Below are 1,173 nucleotides of genomic sequence, written 5' to 3'. Positions count from 1 at the left end.
GTGGAGGAGGGGCAGGAGGGGAGGTGGAGGAGGGGCAAGAGGGGAGGTGGAGGAGGAGGACGAGGGAGAAGTGGGTGGAGAAGAATAGGGTAAGGAACTTGGAGGCTGTGCAAGTGGCTGTGATTGGCTCAATAAACGCGCCTGTAGTTACACCATCGCCGTCTCCCTCCCTCTGTCTCTCCACTTGCGCGGGCGTTGGCCGCTACGGAAGGAGCTGTGTTTGGCTTCCAACTGCACCACTGCGCGGATATAAGTGAGTTGGTGAGTGAGTCGGTGAGTGAGTGGGTCAGGAAGAGTCCGGAAAAAGCAAACCCCTACCGCCTCGGTGGTTGCTGGACGATAATGCTGTGGAGTCTGTGAACAATGCCATTGGGGGGGAGGAGGGAGGAGGAGAGGGGGAGGAGGATAGCCTGTTAACCCTCATGGTGCTCGTAGCCACCATGGGGGCTCTGGACGGGTGCAAGGGGCTAGTGACCCCTGCAACTTCAATTCAATGACCACGAAACCACGTAAAAAATATCGAACTAACTTGTGCCGGAGGCACCGGGAGGACAGGTGTCTTTAAAGTTTCCTGGCCAAACCCGATTTAGCAAAGCCAGGAGACTCAACCCGTATCCTTGGGGTTCCTCCAGAAATGGCAAAAGGCCACTGCAAGTGGCTATTTACAATGTTTGAATGCTTATTGCGGAGAAGAGGCTGCCACTTCTCTGTCTGTAGCTGGACCGGTACCGCCTGGATCTAAGTGGTATTCATGAGATCCGGTGGACCGGTTCTGGCACCAGTCACCAGGAAACTGCCAAACAAGAGTGAATGGCTCTTCTTCTGAACAAAATAATGGAGGTATGGGAGAATGGTGGTGAGGTGTGAGAAGCTATGAGTTTCACGATAATGTGGGCTTATCTTCCCATCAATGGGCGGCAATGAATGTTGGTGGTTGGTTATGCCCCAACCAAATATGAACATCAGTGGAGAGATGTAGGCAAGGCCGATAAGTCAGATGCCTTCCATGACCTCCCGCCACAGGTGCTAGCAATATTGGCCCCTTGGGATAGAGTAGTGCTGTTCAGTGACTTTCATGCCCGAGTGGGTCATGATGGTGGCACCAGGGCTGGAATGATTGGAAGACATGAGCCAGATAGGCTCAATAACAATGGTTGAATTATGCTAGACTTC

The sequence above is a fragment of the Lethenteron reissneri genome, chromosome 65, assembly GCF_015708825.2.
Source record: "Lethenteron reissneri isolate LAM-NWPU_2019-01 chromosome 65, ASM1570882v1, whole genome shotgun sequence".
Classification (NCBI taxonomy): domain Eukaryota; kingdom Metazoa; phylum Chordata; class Hyperoartia; order Petromyzontiformes; family Petromyzontidae; genus Lethenteron; species Lethenteron reissneri.
The sequence above is the reverse complement of the archived record's forward strand: the minus strand, read 5'-3'. Positions refer to the sequence as shown.